Here is a 19,141-nt window from a genome sequence, read left to right as displayed (position 1 = left end):
ATCAAAGAACACAAAGGCGAAACTGACTTGAATGCTATTGCAGCAATAAAATACGGAGTGACTACGAAATCCTTCAAAACCACTATAAAAGAGCTGTTTGATTTGTACAAAAAAGCGTAAATATGTCAATGCATTGCGGTGTTTTGGTGTTCTGAGACAATTAAAAGCAGTCAGTGCATTTACAGCTTGAGTGATATGCGTTATATAGGATTTAACATCTCGAAGCTGAACATGAACTATAGGAGATGCCGTAGTGTAGGACTTCGGATTATTTTTCGCCACCCAGTTTTCTTTGACGTGCATAGACAATGCACCACGCACGGAAAGTTATGCGTTTCGCTTCCACCAAATGCGGCCGCTGATGCCGGGGTTCGGTCCCACGTCCTTGGGCTCAGCAGTCGAACGCCATAGCTTCTATGTTTGATAAACTTTATTTTAGAAATAACCATAACTCATTATGACCACTTTTTTCACAGGTCATACAGACGCCAGGAAAGCAAGCTTTTTTTTTTTGCTGTAAAACAAATTAAAGCTATTACCCACATTTCTCAGCGTGTTTCTAGAGGATAAGTTTTTTTATTTGTTAATACTGGTTTTATGGAAGAGTTAATCACTGTGTGTTGTAAGCCAACATGAAAAGGCACACCGGAATGCCATCTGCGGCCATAATTTGCAACAATTCAACACCTGATTCCTTGGTTTGCCTCATTTTCCTTAACAGCGGCCGTGACGTCCGAGCTACCGGCTTTGGCATCAAAGGCGTGGTTCACCAATGAAAAATAGGAAATAGAGTATGATGATGACGATGTTGGTGGTTAATTCAACTCGGACAACACAGCTGCTTGTATTGCTTTCATTAAACTAGTTTCATGCTTTTGTTAGCGCATTGTTTTCATTTCTTGTATGTAAATACGCCTCCTACAATAATACCCAACAGGCACTAGTATATGCAACAAATAAATAAATAATTATAAAAATACTTCGCACATTGCTTTACGCTTCAGCCACGGGAATAAAGTCGTACGGCCAGCAGCTCTGCTGCCTTTACCTATTATCAGCAGCATATAGTATAGTACACGGAAACTTCCACATTATCTAGGCTCGCTTGTTTGCGCATATCAATGGCCTTTGAACGCCGGGCGAACATATGGCCTCGATACAGCGGCGGAGGAGTGAAGCTTCGGAGCCAGATATGAGGTAGGGTGCAGGTGCAGCATTCCGGAGATATTAGCCGGCAAATATAGGTAGGCGTTTGCCGTGCAAATAACCCCCATCGGCAGCAGATGCCCGCTCTTCCCGAGGCTCCTGACCTTCCCCGCTTCTGCTCACATCCGCAGTGGCTGTTGAAAAGCCGCCAAGTGCTTATAACTTTCGGCACTTTTGATAGTTGAATCCTTTGTCAACGACCCGGATGATAGATTTTAAAAAAAATCCGCTAAAGTTTTGTTCCAGATCGCCGTCGCCGCTTACTGAAATTATCACGCGAGATCAGTCGCACCAACGCCAACCTACACTTTAACAAAAGAAGTAAAAAGACTGTAAAACTGTCCTCTATCGTGCACCCTTTTATAAAAGAGTGTGCGCTAAAGGACAGTTTACTCCCTTTTTACTCCCATATAGGTGTATTTGTGTTTACAGTTATATATTTGCTTTCTGGCATATCCCTGTCACCGACTGGAACAAATTGCAGCCGCGTGCTCGGATTTTGATCCTAAAGTCGCTTGCTATTGTTTTTCAGCCAAATTGTGCAATTTTGCAATGCTGTAGTACACTGCTGCATCTTTCTTTTTTATCGTACCTTGAATGTTTCCGTGTTAAATGTCGTATTTCTGTGGCTATCGATTATCTTCTATGCTAACTCTATGCTCTCTGCAAGACTACTTTTTAATGCCGGTGAACGTCTTGTGAATTAATAATTAAGTAAAGTCGAGAGTAAAGTAAAAACGCGATCGTCCAATGACCATGCTCTTTTGTTCTGCATGTGAGTTTTATAACGGAAATATGTTCGGAGCCAGAAAAAAAAATGGACTGCACTTGAGTTTTTTATCGACTCACCTATTTTTGGGGCCTGCGGTTGCGTTTTGGCACAGATATATAGGCGGACACGCAAGCAATCCTTGATGTCTGTGGGAAGTCATAACGACACTCGAAAACGCGAATGCTACAGTTGCATGCATCCGCCTTTCGCACGCACCAGGTGAACCATACGGAGAGGAAGTGCAGCTTCATTTACCTGCACATTTGCATCAAGGCGGAGATTCAAAAACTTTATATACGCTTTATTTATATACACGAATATTCGAGTTTTCAGCGTCTAATGAGCTTCTGAACCGGTGCACCGAACTATATGCACAGCAAGTACCGATTAGCAGCAGAAAACAAAAAAAAAATAATAGAATAAAGGAAACAAGGAAAATACTGTCAAGCAAACTTGATTGCTTGCAACTATATACAGTCCCGTTCTCGCAAACATATGTCGCTACGGCGCGATTTCTTTGCCCACACATTTTAGTGAGCCCAGAGTTACTTACGACGAAAGTCTACGGTTCTGAGTTTGCGTCTTCGACAAAATGTGACAAAGTGTCCACACATGTTTGTTCGACTTCGAAGGTAAGTACGTGGCGGCCGGCCTTCGCGGAGGAAGGTCGCGGGTTCATGCGTGTCAAAAGGCCACTCCCTCATAAGGCTCATAAGTGCTAGCCATTTTCAGCCTATCATAATAAGTGTTCGCCGCTAAGAGGGAGCCGATAGCACGGAAGTGCTTCACAAACTCGCCCTTTGCCGCTTTGAATCGTAAAGTTGCCAGCAGCAAACTGAGCGGGACTTATAAAGAATGTGGTTGCAAAAAGGGAGTGAGGCTCAAGTGTTTGTTGTTTTGCACATAGTTCGGCGTATGAATTTGTGGTTTAGTGGTATTTAGAGGCGCTTGTATGCTGCGAACGGATTTCATTAAGACGGCTATGCAAGGCCGGGTACATCCATACTTAAATCTAGGTAGAAGATAAATAATATTCCCTTCTTTCAATTATTGTTCCAACTCTCTCTATCATTAGAACGAAAAGCAAAATATATGCGCCCCTTGATGAGGTCACTTTATAACGTCGGGCCAGGAGTGCGCAGCATCGAAGAAACATGTATCTTCGATACTAACTTTCGGTACATTTTGTGCATCGGTATTAAGCATCGCTTGCCAAAAAAGAAATTGTCGGGGTATCGGTATCGAAAATGCATTTTTAGTGCATCGTGCATTTCAACGATACTCGATACTCAAAGAATAAAATGTGCAGCAGGTTTTAGGGTCGCAGTGAGTCAAGACTGGGCTGGCGGCGCTCGCTCAGGCGGCAGCATACTGCGAAAAGAAAAATTGGAGGGGATATTGACGCTCCGACTTAAGCCTAATGGGTAAATTCCCATACATGCACAAAATCACTGTGTACTTTTCATTCAGAGAACCGTAGGGGTCCTCATACCCATCCAGGAGCAGTGGTGCAGCGGTTAAGCGATGCGCCACTGCCCTGCGATGGCAGGTGCTCCCAGCAGTGGGCCTCGTGCGACCCAGGTCGCTCTTCCTGAGCGACCAATCATTAACTGCCACCTGCCGCGGTGGGCAGCTTGCTCACTATCCTGTGGGTAGGATGTAATGATGCCGCAAGGTCACGTGACCTGGGTGGCCCACCTGCCTCCTACGTTGCTCTGTACGTGGGGACCACCTGCCAGAACCATGCTCACAGTTTTTCGCTCACAACACTGACTCCGACAACGCCGACACCGGATCTTCTGGAGAACGGGGCCTTTAACGCTGTCGCGTTAAAAATGAAGTGCAATTAGAAATAGACGACAACAGTGCCGTTGGGCAGGCCAGCCTTCTTTCTTCCTATACGTTCGTTGTTTGGCAGGTAGGTGACCTGTAACTTGCGCTTCTGTACACTCGGTCACAGAAGAGAAGAGGAGACAGGCCCTCCGTTGTGTCTCCATGAGACGCATCCAACGCACCACCGCGCCTGAAGTTAACCACGCGTGTGAGACGTGACTGATACGTCAGTACACTGATCCCGATGTTGGCGTCTGTGTTCACGGTCGCAGTAAGTAGCCTTATAGCACGGAATTAACACCGTGCAGGGAAATGCGTGATCAACGCTAATTAAATGACCGTACACTGCAGGTAGCTCTGAGCGGGAAGAAAAAGTTCCCTTATTGTCCTGGACATTTTTGCAGTGGACAGACGTGACTCTACAGAAATAATAGGGCGCCAAGAGAAGAGATCTCGCTCTGTTGTGTAGGTTAGAAAATAAGCGAATTGTATACGACGGACGATTGCTATTTCCTATCTCTGTCTTTTTCTACCATTAGCATACCTCGTTATCTTTTACCATTCGTTCTCGACTCACTTGCTTAATGACTGAGCAATTTTGTATTCATATCCTTCTTAAAAAAGGATAAACACAGCGAACGTCCACTGCTTCGCTTATTTCACTCCGGTATCACAAAGCCAACCGCACTTGGCTCGCCCCTGGCCTTCACCTCGCGATCTGCGCAGGCATTACTGACAGCTGGCGGTAGCAGCAGCCTATACGGAAGAGATATACGGTAAAGCTGTACGCTATAACTCTCGAATGATTCATCGCGGCAGGTACAACCCATCTCCACGTCAGAAAAGCTAAGTATGATATGAAAGGCAGTAACAACCAGTCCACGCATCCATTTCGCTAAATCGTTAACGCGCTCATCTCCATAGTCACTCACTTCCTTATTGCGAGCTCTGAGAACATGCTTTGTGCTCCGACGAGCAACTGGGGATTCCGTAAGAGATATTAGGTACGGCAAGCCCCTTGATGGTTCTGATGGTCTCATGGCTCAGTAGGTGACGTTCCGGCCTTGACGCCCTCACGGCTTTTGTTAATGGCTCGAGTAGCTGTAGATTTCAGGATGCGATTTCTGTATTTCATTAGCCGATGATGGTATATGGTCTATGGTGGTTTAACGTCCCAAAGCGGCTCAGGCTGTGAGGGACGCTGTAGTGGAGGGCTCCGGAAATTTCGACCACCTGGGTTCTTTAACGTGCACTAACATCGCACAGTACACGGGCTTCCAGAATTTCGCCTCCATAGAAATTTTACTGCCGCGGCCGGGATTGAACCCGGGTGTTTGGGGTCAGCAGCCGAGCGCCATAACCTCTGAGCCACCGGGTCGGCTATTAGCCGATGGCAGGTGACGAACGGCGTTTGAGCAGAGTTGGGATAGCTTGCTGAAAGCTAGTTTATTCTTCTTGCAAACTTTTCATAGTTCATAAACAAATACAAAACAATACACGGGGGGGGGGGGGCGGGGGGTGAAAGAAGCTGTGGGGTAAGATGCTTGTGCTAACGGGCATGCCATTTTATTGCCCTTTAGTTAAGAAGCAAAAACCCAGGAAGAATAGTCTGTGAGAGCAAATTCAAGTACAGTTGGGGTCAGAACCTGCACGTTCCAGTGCAGAGCGCCGGTCGATTTCCAGTGCAGTGTAATGCAGCGGGGGGGGGGGGGGGGGGGGGGGTAGAGACTTTTGACGCCGACTGTACTTAATCGCTACAGGTTACATGTACCACATATATGCGGCCTTGTATCGATTTATAAAAACGTGCATTTCGCAGCTGGATGCGTTCCTCGAAGAGAAGATCGAACAATAATAACCTAATAACCTTAATAACCTACGGCACTCATATTGCAAAGTGATGTATTCTTTCGTCCAACCGAAAAAAAATGGCACTCCTACTCGTACTATTAATATCACAAGTAGTACTTCCATCATCAGATTATTACTATTACCACTATCATTACTACCGCTACTACCAGTACTACAGCAATACTGCCACCACTATACTCTTGCAGCTATACCCTTAGTACTACCGCTTATACTAGCGCTTGTATTACTACTACCATACTACACTACTATAAACCACACGACCCGTCAGTAAACTCCAATAAACCTCCCTCATACAGGCAGATGTTTTAAGTCACAAAGATGCGCGTATGCCAAGACAGACGCCGTAGTGGAGGGGTCCGACTAATTCCTACCACCTGAGATTCTTAACGTTTTCCAACATCACACTGCACAAGGGAGCCGTCGCATTTCGACTTCATCGAAATGAGGTCGCCGCGGCCTGAATTCAATCGCGCGACCTTGGGACCAGAGGCCTAAAGCCATAGCCACCTATACAGATAACGTGGCAAAAAGAAGGAAGCTAGGTAAATTCACTAATGTGTTTCAGAACGGTATCTTGAGTTACGCCGTCGAAGACGCTGTGTCAGAAGCTCGGCGGCACGCCGCGCCCAAATTATCGCTGGATTGCATGTACAGAGCTAAACCATTCCAAATCCCCCCCCACCCCACCACACACACACACACACACACTGGAAGCATTTTCAGCAGTCCTGATTTAATGGGCGGGACTCGTTTTTGAACGAGGATTGCGAGTAATCTCTTATCCGTACCCATATATTTGTTTCCTCGACCTTGCACCACCCAAGAAAAACTTAGGGAAGATAAAAAAAAGTTTTGAAGACCGGTAGTCCTACGCGTCGAAAAAAAAAAAGAGGAAGCTTGAACGAACACCGAAAGGCAATATTTCAATGCCGAGCTAAATGCCGCATAGTGAAGGGAATCAAATCTTCGCAGAAGCGTACTGTCAGTGCAGACGGCTTATAAATCACTCAAAAAACTCTCAAAACAAATAAATAGAAACAAAAGGGAAACGATAAAGAGGAACTCGGCTTTCTTCCCACTTGTGAAGCCTGCACGCAATATCGGTACAGGACTCCGCACAAGCTCAGGCGCAAGTAAGTGGCTGTGCCACGCGCGTTACGCTTGGCTTCGCTTAATTGCAGACAACGTCGTTATACTATCCTGAGACATCGCGAACAGTCGCCTTTCCTCACCACGGGGAAACACTCCCGCACGAGACAGTCGTTCACAGGTCGGTACCAGTCGTCGGCAGCCGAAGCTACCGCCGTTTTGTCCGCATATTATTCGACGCAGAGACGAAATGATAAGAAGAGCCGCGGTTACATAAAACAGATCTGCCAGAGACACGCAGGCAGTGAAATGAAAACACTTCAACGTGAAACGTTTATTCGTGTTCTTAGAGCACAAATGTCTCAAGCACGGCCGCTCGTTAGTAATGGAAGCTAAGAGGTATTTCGGCCCCGCTTAGAAAGCCTTCAACGGAAACAGAAAGTCCAAGATGGCAGCTACTTGGTCGCCCTCTAATTCCATGGCACTCCAGCCTACTACAGCCCACATCGCTATCGTGAAGAAACCTGCACCTACGGAAGATCCGCTCTACATGTTCACACGCAGCTGCTTCCACCCTTTTTAGAAGTAAGCCTCTGGAATATATGGTCTTCGCTGCGTTATGTTCTTTATAACGCGAGAACATTAAGGAGCTTGTGAGGGGGAGAAGTCGTCGTCGCCGGCGTCGGTTAAGGCTGCCGCGGCTCTGTTGCGTCGTTCGTCCCTAAAAAATACCAGAAGCGCCAGTGGCGGAGGCCTTGCGAAGCTTGAGAGAACGGAAGCTTCCACTTCTCGCGGAGGCCACCAGGAGCGCTGTGAGTGAGTGTGGACGTCATCGTTCGTTCTTGAGGAAGCGTAATCGAAAGCTTCCATTGGCCCACGGGGGCCTACTGCACTGCGGAGTGTTGCCGTCATGTCGATGGCATAAAGAACGACGCTATCGCGTTTCACTCTTTAAGCGGAGCTTAAGCGTCTCCCAAGTTTTATTTTATTTACGTGTTTGCTTCCCAAAAAACTGTTCTATGTTTATTTCATACCCGTAATTACATTTTATACCGGAGAAGTGCACTTTGTAAGTGGTGCTCTTGTAAAGGTTCAGTGGGGAGGCCTATACGCGGGTTTATACGGCACGCACTTCCCAGACTGTGCGGCGGGGCTGTAGAGAGAGTGGAAACGCTGTTACGGCACGCTTCCATTCGAATGCTTCCTTTCATCGGCGTGTGCCACGGCAGAGGGCCATTAGACGAACACAATGCGTTTAGCTGTCGCTGTCTTCCTTCGAGGAAACGTACCACAACGGGTTGAGGGGGGTGGCCCCAACGCGCAATGGACAGCCTGCCCGAGGAAGCGGAAACGAATGACCCGGTAATTATTTTGCCTGGCTGCTTCCACCGAGTGCCGCTTTGGGCTGTTATTTTGTCACCCTCTGCCCTAGGAGAGCGATCATAAGGTGCAGAGCAAAGAAGGCTGGTGCGAGCAAAAGAATTCCCAGAGGTGAGGTGGTCGCGTAAGAAACCACTCGGGGATAGGCCTATAGTCCTGTGCGCAATCTTGTGCTCGTCAGGGCTACTTGGGGCAAATACAAAGGAAAATATGAAAGCAGATATCATAAAGTGGTGACCAGTAGGCGGGAAAACACCTTCGCACGGTCGACAGGAGCTCCAGTAAGCACGTGTCAGACCTTGGGAGAGTTATTTGCTGATATGCGCTCCAGATGCGACTGCGATATTATGGGGTTTGTAGAAAAAAAAGCATATACAGTGTTGATATGAACATGGATTGAACATAATGCTGACAGGATATTTATTCATTTATTTTGCGCAAACAGCAGGACAGCCTTAAGGTAAATCTATATTGCGCGCAACGAAGTTCTACCAGGCAGATGAATAACAAATTGTTGACCAAAGACCTCGTCGGGCTTAATGATGCGTTAAGCTTGGCGGGCAATAAAATTAAAATTAAACTAAGGATTAAGCACCATTTAGAGATTGCGCACCACTGATTGATCGAGCTGTATCGAATACTAGCATGTTTCTCTGAACATAAGTGATATCAGCATTTTAAACTTCTCCCAGCCGAAACGGTCTACATGAGGTGATATTTGCCTGTCCTCTGAGCTTATATGCCATTCTGCTGCTGTTTCGCAAAACCGCGGGTGTGCCGATTGAACAATTTATGCGTATTAAACAGCGCGAGATGGTTGAAGCGAAACTCAAACTGTCAACTGCGGTTCTCTTCATAGCACATGGCTATGAAGAGAACCCCTGCTGCTTGTGCTGTTCTGATTCATATGGTTCATCTCATCAGCAGAACAATTCCTTCACATTCCCGATGAGTTTCTTCGTCACTATCATTTTTCTGCATAAGCTCTGTACAGACAAGTGCTCTGTGTTCCTTTGCTAGACAAGGATGCATCTCTCTCTGTGGCCTGACAATGTGTTTAGACCAACTGTGCCTGTGACTTTATCTGTGCTGACATTCTCTGTGACATTATCTGTGCTTCTCTCTGTTCTGTGCCTTTGGGGTTTCATGTTTTTGTTTGTTTGTTTGTTGTTTCTATTTTGCTGCTTTTCTCTTTAAATGAAGTTTTTAAGTTGTTTTAGCGTTTAGCTCCTTTTCTTATTTTTTTATTGGCTTTAAGCCGGTAAAGCGTTGCTGGTCCGGGCTCCCTCTCTCTTTCATTTATTTTTTGTATTTTTTCTGAGAGAACCAATAAAACGGGTAAAAGGACTGCCCTCGGCATGTGAATAAAAGGGAGCGCGACTCTTAGATGTAGCTACAATAATCGCGTAAAGGTCTATCGGCCGTGCCACTGAATGCTGGGACAGTGGGGCCTGCACCGTATGAATGGAATCTGCTCTCTGGGGCAGACGGTAATAGTACTGGGTTGGCCGACCAACGGCGATGAGTACCTGTTTTGCCATGCCATGTTGGTAAGAACGAATGGATGAGCTTTTCTACTGTGACATGCAGTTGTGACGCGTAATATGACGCTGTGGCCAAATTACAGAACGATCGCAATCTCAAAACGATCACAATTCCCGCCCCTATTGGTCGATATGTCCGTCAGTCAGTACCGACCAATGGTACAAGAGCGGGGCTTTGTGATCGATTTCAGACTGTTCTGAGTTTGTGATCGTTCCGTAATTCGGTCCCTGGTTTTAATTCGAATGCCACATAGATAACTGGCGTAGAGAGAGAGAGAGATAAAACGAAGGGGAGATAGGCAGGGGTGTTAACCAGAAAGGTTTCCGGTTGGCTACCCGTCACTGGGGAAGGGAATGGGGTATTAAAAAGGGAAGAGGGAAGGAACGGGAAACATGTGCACAGTCACAATCTGTCAATCAAGGCAGTCGTTCATAACAAACAAAACAGTGCCTTGTAAGCCTTGATGCCAGTCGACTGTTGTGGCCACGGACCGAGGATCAAGGTGGTCCCGAGCACAAAGCAGCTTTCGTCTTTCGGTTACGAAGACAGGGCGCTGACACAGAAGATGACTAATTGTCTTTTCGCAGACACAGTTTACACAAGAAGGGCTGTCGCAATTAAAAATAACGAAATAAAAGTTTTATCGCCGAAAAAGAATAGTCGATACCTTGACAGAAGCCATGGTAGAACGTTAGGAATTGTGCTATACCACCTGGAGTTCTTGCAAGTGCCGGAAGACACTTCAAATGACCCCGCTGCCAGCACTGCTATAGATTCACCGCCATATTCGCTTCACTATCGTTTCATCATCCTCTCCGCATAGATTTCTATTCGCACTTTTTTTATATTTCACTCTCCTTCATGCTGCAGGAGCATGTGCGTACTGTAAGCTAGACTTCGGTGTCAGGCTACGCGTGCACGTGCTTTATCGCAGTGCAGAAACTTCCCGATGATGAAGCATACACGCTGAATGAAACTGGCGTCGATTTACGGAACGCGTGAATAGAAATACCGGCCGGGTCCCCTCCTGGACTTCCTCAATATTACTTCCCGATGACGAGCGAGAGCCGCCTCGGCTGTCGGCCGAAGGTTAGTTCCGAGAAACGGCACGCGTGCAAGGAGAAGCGGTGGGTATTCCCTTGCATGAACGGTAGACTGGCGATACCCGAGCACGTGTTCTGAACCGGGTGTACCTGTCACCTTGTCCGCGCGTAGCCTTGCATCGTGAGCGGAGAACACTCCCCCGCCGACAGCTGCAGATAAGTGAGGTGGTGCGGGGTTTTACTCACCCAGCAAGACACGCCACCGCCCATCGTCTATACGGACAGAGCAGGACTTCGTAAGTGCGCATAACGCAAAGCAAACAGAGCAGCTCGCCTAATGCGTTGAGTTAACGCGAAACAACCTCAGTAAAGCGAGTACCAGCGAGTATGTGTGTATGCCGTGCCCCTTGTCGACGTTTCCCCAACTAACGTTTCCTGCGTGAACACGCGTATTAGCAATATGCAAGTTACGAAACAAGTTCCTGCTACTAGGAACTCTGTTGTGATCCTTCATTTTCACGAAGAGGAAAAAAAAAGACGAAAAAAGCGTTCAACAACGAAAATCTTACAGCACTCTGGAGAAAATCACTGCTAACTGCGCTTAGGCTGTACTGAGGAATATTCGTGGTTAAATGACGGGCTTTCCGCCTCTCCCATTCGGCCCGCCAGGATACACAGCAGTTTGCGATAAATCATTAGGTAGTCGGTGAATTAGGGAGAATTTTTGTTAAACTACGTAATTAGGGGCAAGCCTAGCTTTGTGAGTGAAAAATGGAGGGCGGCTGTTAAGACCGTTTAAGAAAACAGTGCGAAAAAGTGCTTACAAAACGCTTTTGTCGCAAATTAGCCAGTTTTGCTGCAACGCTGCGGTAATGTTGCAGGAGCGCTAAAACACTAGAAAAGACTTGAGATACACGTTAAACAATGACGTACTTCGAGTAACTGTAAGCGCACTGGCGTTAATAGCGACCAGAAATTCAAGGCTTACCAAAAACACATGCGTTCCCGCGGCAAGCGCGTGGAGAAATAGACCCCGCCAGTCAAATACTGAAATTTAGGTTCTTATGCAAGTCAACTAGTGGCCGATACATTGAATAGCTGCTATTCTGTGCCATCAGTGACACATTTGAATATGTCGGGGCAGAAAATAAAATGTTCTTAGAGCATCGCTGTATTATGAGCTTAGGTTTTTAACCGCTATAGTAACATTAATAGTAATGCAGGACAACAGTATCACCGTCAGTCTTTTTATTACCGTTGTTACATGGTAAATTGAAAGGCTTCTCATTATGGTGGCTCAGCTATTGACATCATATTATGCACGCACAACCCATATTTGTTTATTTATTTATTGACTGATTGATTTATTGATAGATCGATCGGCTGCTTGATAGAATGAATGAAAGAATGAATGAATTAATGAATGAATGAATGAATGAATGAATGAATTAATGAATGAATGAATGAATGAATGAATGAATGAATGAATGTTTATTCAGAGAGACAAGATACAAACACGATGGTCTGTCTAGGAGGCTGATAAAAAGAAAAAGTCTCCGACGCCTGACAATTGTGTCAGTCCCCTTTTCCTAAACGAACAACACCCAAGCATATAGAGTTAGAGAAAACATGATAAATTGAAATACACTGAAACAGAAGGTAAATTCGATGCATATTACACAGGCACTGAAAAACAGAACGCAACAAGAGAGTAAAAAAAAAGTTACAGGTACTGAAAGCGGAATGCAATAACGAAATAGTCTTTTTATAGTGAAATCAAATACACGTGTACCTTTCTTCTTGAAGATTGCTATGACGATGATTATTTTACAGTGGAGATGATAGCAGGATGGCGATTTAGAAAATCTGCTTTTGCAAATGGTTGCTTTTGCATACCATAGTTTGTGCATATCTTGCCCTTTTTGTAAGTATTGTAGCACATATTGTAGTCGTGTTCTTTTGGAAGACATTTTCTAAAAAAAAGCACTTTCATTAAAGTTTATTTCTTTTAAGATAGCAATCGCTGTTTCTTTTTGTGCGTGTGTACCAGGTTTTCTATTGTTAATACGTTTTTCGTCTTGAAAAGCAGTATACAGTAGATTCTAGCCAAATTGTACCTTCTATGCAAAGCAATAGCGCTGCATCAGATCGTGTGGGTACTCCACACCCTTTACTATAGCTATATTCCAAAGACCACACACTGCACAGATACAGAAACCAGAAACCTCTGCCGATCGAATTACTTGAAAATTGTTCTCAAAGCCACGTTTTTACTTTCTTGTCTATCAGAATCTCTGAGCTGCGCCTTGCCGGTCTTTTTGATTAAAGAAAGACCGCAATATTGGCCCATAAGTAAAAAAGTACAGCCGTAGCAACAACTGGCATTCCTAGCTGGCGATGACGTGTATAAGGCGGGGTGCGACGCAATCGTTTCACCAGTTACTCCGTCGCAATTCCTTGAGACAGTATCGCTGAATTAGCATCTACAGTCAGCGGCGGCGGTCACTTTCCGTTCTCCCCTTCCAACTCCTCCTCTCCCGCACTCTTATTCGTGAGGCTGCCCACCCGCAGCGATCTGTTACGGCGCAAGCAGGCTGAGCGTCAAGGGCGCAGCGCAACCGACTACAGCGCGGTTGGCTTCGCTTCCTGGTCAACCTTCGGCCGCCGACGCCGCGGCATGCACGCTCTCATAGCCGATAACTGCATAAGCAGCGCCGCGGCAGCGACAGCAAAAACGCCCTTGCGTAGTCTAATGTTTCATTTTTTTAATATACGATTGAGATGTATCTCCTTACATCGCATATAATTGCTGGCACTTATGATTCTTTTTTGTTCTTTTGTCATGGCCTTTCGTCGCATGACGGTGCTAATTATCGACGACACACTCGCAAGGGGAAAAATGAATGCCTTTGCTTTCTTTCTTGTTAATTTTGCTGCAAGGTTGAGGACACTAAGCTAGCTGGCTACTTCGAACCATTCAACTACCGCAACGAAAAGATACCTCGAAATTGGAGACAGAAACCAATCCAGATATGGATCCGGGAGGACCAAGGAATATATAATCCTTGCAGAGTTTCACACCATGCGCATGATTATAATTTTATAACGGTAATCAACCCCGGTTGCGTCTACTGAGAAACAAAGATACTGGGGGACAAAACGTTCCTCACTGTCCCGTCTTTCGCAGCCACTCTACCATCTAAACACAATAAACACTCTACACCTCCCTATGTCCTGTGTCTGCTGCGGTGTATAGACTCCCGATGTCTCACCAACTGGCCTACACATCTACCCTCCTAGCGCACTCATTTTCATAAAAGATGGTGCACTAGAGAACAGCTTACACCATTTTTACTCCCGTATAGGTGTACTCTGTTCAGTGCACCCGAACAAATCGATGCATTGCACTGCATTTCTTGAACTTTCTCAGTCGAAAAAGACAGTTGCAATTCATTTTTCTATAGAAAAATGTCTGGCTAAGGAAGGTAAGTGGGCAGAAGGACGGACTCTCAAAAACTGCCTTTGCTCGAATGACCACTGAGAACAAATTGAAGTGTGCCATTATCGATAGATTACTGTGTGTTGATGACGAAGAGAAAACCTTGACTGAAATTGTAGCGTTTATGAGGTAGAGAAGGTCAGAAAAGAAAATGCAGATGTCCCACCACCGGCCGCTTGCGCAAAGTGCGATGACGTCAAGACCAATTTTGTGCACGGATCCGTCAAGTCAGGCTACACCGCCAATCCCTTCCAAATGGTGACTATGGAATCATTTTTGGTCTTGATGTCCCCAATTTTATAGGGGCGGCGAAAAATGTTGCATTTTTCAATTCAATTTCTTCGGCATTACATGTGTCTTTCGCCCCGCAGAAACGTGAACATAGCCGCAGGTATCCAAACAATTTTTCTTACCAAAATTCAGAAATCACGGGGCGGTTACGAGTTCGTAACGCGAATGATCCAGCGTTGGCTATATTGTGATCACGAGGAAAGATAGACATATTAGGTTCAATATGTTAGAGTATAGATGCGCTAACCACTAGAACAATGCTCCGAAAAGTGGTCAGCGCATACGCTCTAAATTTCGTGACAAGCCCAAGGAAATCTGGACAAACGCTTGTAGTTTGTACGCCTGCCACCACATGATGTGTGGCGCTGAGATTTAAATATTAGTCCAGGAAAGTTTTGTTTCGTGCACTCCATTGATTTCCTAAGGCCTTCAAAGCTTTTCGGTGCGAGCGCTGTATTTTATAAGTCAGGTTCTGTAATTCGTAATAAGAGCAAGCCATCAGTAACAGCATCTTCGCTCAGCATTTCACGAAGGGACTTAGTTTTCTCTGAATTAGAAATAAAATTTTTCCCTTTCAGTTACGCGGTGTTCGCTATTGGCGGCTTCAGATGGCGCCAGTTGGTAAGGTACAGTAGTGTTCCTGTACAGTGTTCCTGTAGGAACACTAATGTACAGGAAAGCTGGACGCGAATGCTGAGAGGTGCTGCTGGGTTCTTAGGTGGGAAATATATTTTACCGTTGGATGTCCGGCAGTGGGCTGTGCGGGTGGTGCAGCCGAAGCTACTTTTTGAAGAACGAGCTAAGAACAGCTAATAACAACTAAGAACAGCTAAAGCACACCTAACAACACCAAATAAATTGTACAAATTATATGTAGTTGTCCTCTGCGTATAGCATGACCTTCTTATTGCGTACATTTTTATTTCACCTTTGGGTATTTAATTCAGCGTTTAAATTTTCCAGTATTACATGAGCGATGCTCAGCTAGCTTTGGTATCTTCACTGTAACTTACTGACTAGGCGGCGGAATTGATAGAAGTTGCATTCAAACAAGAGACAGACAGGCATGTCCTCTATCCAATAGTGCACATCGCTTTTAGAGGTTTACCGGCGGTGAAGATGCATCGGCGCTGGTGCGGCCTGCATACCAAGATGTCGTGCACCTGGAAAAGAATAAATCCCGACCTTTCATTTTACAGCAACATCTCCCAATTCAATTCCCTTCAGAATACAAAATTTATCCAACACAGCCGGTAACGTTGACTGAGTCGGGTGTTCCGCATATTATCATTTTAATTTCCTCAGAGCTGCATCAAACGTTCAGGTTAATTTGATAAAAAAATGTTCGCAGAGCGAAAGAACGGCGGGCGCCACAATAGGTTTATGGGTTTTAATTTGCCCAAACAATAACATTACAGGCAATTGCGCATGTTGCAGTGCAAGGCGCCACAAAAACTTCAACCACTTTTATTTTGCTGTAACATGCGGAGACAAAAATTAGAACACACTGACACACAAACATGGTGACCACACGCTCTAAACACAGATACGACTGTATGGAAGTAAAAAGGAAGTAAGCTGTTCTCTAAAGCACACATCTTTTTATAAAATGATGTGTCCTCTAAGCTGTCCTCTATAGCGCACATCTCTTTATAAAATGATGCGTGCTCTAAGCTGTCCTCTATAGCGCACATCTTTTTATAAAATGATGTGTCCTCTAAGCTGTCCTCTATAGCGCACATCTTTTTATAAAATGATGTGTCCTCTAAGCTGTCCTCTATAGCGCACATCTTTTTATAAAATGATGTGTCATCTAAGCTGTCCTCTATAGCGCACATCTTTTTATAAAATTATGTGTCCTCTAAGCTGTCCTCTATAGCGCACATCTTTTTATAAAATTATGTGTCCTCTAAGCTGTCCTCTATAGCGCACATCTCTTTATAAAATGATGCGTCCTCTAAGCTGTCCTCTATAGCGAACATCTTTTTATAAAATGATGTGTCCTCTAAGCTGTCCTCTATAGCGCACATCTTTTTATAAAATGATGTGTCCTCTAAGCTGTCCTCTATAGCGCACATCTTTTTATAAAATGATGCGTCCTCTAAGCTGTCCTCTATAGCGCACATCTTTTTATAAAATGATGTGTCCTCTAAGCTGTCCTCTATAGCGAACATCTTTTTATAAAATGATGTGTCCTCTATAGCGCACATCTTTTTATAAAATATGTGCGCTAGAGGACAGCTTACATCCTTTTTTACTCCTTTATGTTTATTGTGTATTAGCTCAACAAAAATAATGTACTGCCGAGATCGTTTCACAACATCGTTAGAAGCAATTCTTTCTAGTCTAAATGGTATGACACGTGGAGTTTAACGTCCCGAAGCTGCAAATGAACTACGGGAGACGCCGTAGTGGACGGTTAGGAATTAATTCAGGTGGAGTTCTTTAAAGTGCTCTGGCATGGCAAAGCTCAGGAAGATTTTAAATTTCACCCCCATCGAAATGCAGCCGTCGTAACCGCAAGATCTATAAAAATTTGCGCACATAGAAAGCTGGATAACGCCAATGCCACCCAAATGCAACGAACGATACGCTCGCACAATGAATTAATCCAGCAGGGTGTACAGCGTTAGATTATTCTTATTCTTTTTCTCCACATATATCCGTGATTAGTTTCTATCTCGATAGTAACGAGCTGGAGTGCCGCTGTAAGCTCCGAGCGTTATCTCGGCATCTTTCGCGATTTCGCCCATTTAAACCGCAGGGAATTTCCGTGCAACTGAGGCAGGGTGCAGTAGATAACGACTGCCCGGTATTACAGTCTGAGGGCGGCGGCTCTGACTTCAATTCCCGAAACCTGTGCGGAATTCTACTCCACCCACCGCCAGGTGCTTTGAGATATCAACCATTTTAAAGCACCAGCCTACGGCTGGTGACCGACAGAAAATAAAAAGAGAAACGTTTCGAGATCCGACCATGAGAATGGCTCAGGGCGCGGGCAAGGTCGGCGGTAATGAGCTGAGCAACGTGGTAGTAAATACCTTTAAGCGCTGCCAGCAAGTTGGTAAGACCGCTATAGACGTTTTTGTCTTTTTTGCTTCTCCTTTCTGTCTGCATCCTGCCGCAAACATTTTGCCTATGCATGTACTTGACACATCCGCCCCACCCACTGTGTGACTTGACGCTCTGCGTTGTAGACTTGGAGCCTTTGGTACGGCCCATTTTCAGCCTTCTGAGCATGCCAAGAGCGTAATTCGAAATTTAGCCAAAATGATAAGAGCAGCTTCTCGTCGGCTGCCAGTAGTTACAACAGGGTAAAGATTTTAAAGGAAAAAAAAGGCTAACAGGATGGTTATACCACCGTGCAACGCGAGATTCGGGGGCACCTGCAGAGGTATTTTAATGCCAAGTTATTATATGGCTAATGAGACGAAAAATCCGGCGTTGTCGTTGTCCACGCCAGACGGTCCAAAAACCCACGTGACCTCATGATGTAATTCAGCAGGGCCTACAACATCAGGAAAGGAAGAAAAATAAAATTTATCCCGAAGTGGGGTTCGTACCCAGGTCGGCGTGAGCATGTAAGCTTCGCTGGCCACTTCATTAGAACACTGTCAGTGCTAAACTACCAGTCTCACGCTGGGTTTGGGTATCGTCGTTTTCATAAACTTCCATTCGGGGGGCGTGAACAGATCGCCCTCGCCAGCCACTGCTTTAGAGTAGTACACCATCGCCGCAGTCGAACACCCCGCGTGCATGCTTTCGCATTCACAGCACGAAAGCAGATTTAGGCGCCCTCCGTGATCTTTTACTTTCGCTAATATTGAGGCGAAGAATTTGAGAGTGGCATGCATAAGTCGCTCTCAAATTCTCCATCCTCAGTAACCACCTTCCGGTTACGCATTCCTCCGCTGTCGCTACACACCTCTCCTGCCACGGTAACTAGCCACCGTCAACGCCGACTACTACTACTACTACTAGCAGTAGTAGTAGTAGTACTTTGACTACTGCTGCTGCTGCTAAGATGCTAAACCTAGGAACGGGCCTTAAACAGCTATCGCAGTAAAATAGAATCATGTTCAGGTCGAAGTGACTGTTCGTGCTGATGGCGTCAGCTTCCTTGGGCAAGATTTGTTTTCTTTCTTTCTGTCTTTCTTTCTTATATATATATATATATATATATATATATATATATATATATATATATATATATATATATATATATATATATATATATATATATATATATATATTTTTCCTCTCAGCTATGCCGACGTATATGCCTGATCACTGGAGCATGTAAGTGGAGGAGCAGGCCTCCAAGCAGAACACCACAGCATAGCCTTTAATGTCCATCGAGATGCGAAAGCCTCTAAGCTGCGTAAACAAAGTTTAGCCAGTTCGGCAACAAGAATGATAGGATTGGCTCATAACTGGCGTGAAACGGTTACAAACATACGAGCGGTCGTTCACATCCATCAATGCCCCAATTCCATGTTTAATGTTGTTACCGTTGCTTTATTAATTTAAATGTCCAGGAATCGTCTTTAGCTCCTACAACATAAAAAGCGCACTGAGGAACCAGGGGTATAAGCTCTTCAGAGCTCACGC

This window comes from Amblyomma americanum, chromosome 7 (assembly GCF_052857255.1).
Source record: "Amblyomma americanum isolate KBUSLIRL-KWMA chromosome 7, ASM5285725v1, whole genome shotgun sequence".
Taxonomy (NCBI): Eukaryota; Metazoa; Arthropoda; class Arachnida; order Ixodida; family Ixodidae; genus Amblyomma; species Amblyomma americanum.
Note: the sequence above shows the minus strand (reverse complement) of the source record.